This window comes from Fukomys damarensis, unplaced genomic scaffold (assembly GCF_012274545.1).
Source record: "Fukomys damarensis isolate Sample0158 unplaced genomic scaffold, DMR_v1.0_HiC HiC_scaffold_10, whole genome shotgun sequence".
Lineage (NCBI taxonomy): Eukaryota > Metazoa > Chordata > Mammalia > Rodentia > Bathyergidae > Fukomys > Fukomys damarensis.
In genome coordinates, this window is record NW_022900922.1 from 38795615 (window position 1) to 38795882 (window position 268).

Below are 268 nucleotides of genomic sequence, written 5' to 3' on the forward strand. Positions count from 1 at the left end.
TTTCTCCAGTTTAGCAGGTGGTGTGTTTCCTTTGTGGAATTCCTGAAAGTTACAGTTTCTTGTCTCTGACCTTTAGATGTGTGGTTGTCCGGGTTACTACTACCCATGGTGGGTTGTTTTTGTTGAGCTTGTTTGCTCTTTTCCTGTGTGACCTTTCAGCTACTTTGGTAACCCCATCCCATAATAGTTTGTGGTTTTTTTGCTTTAAAAGGCCCACGCTTGCCGGCAATAAACGTCACCTTGATCAGACTCTTGTCTTGGTGTCCTT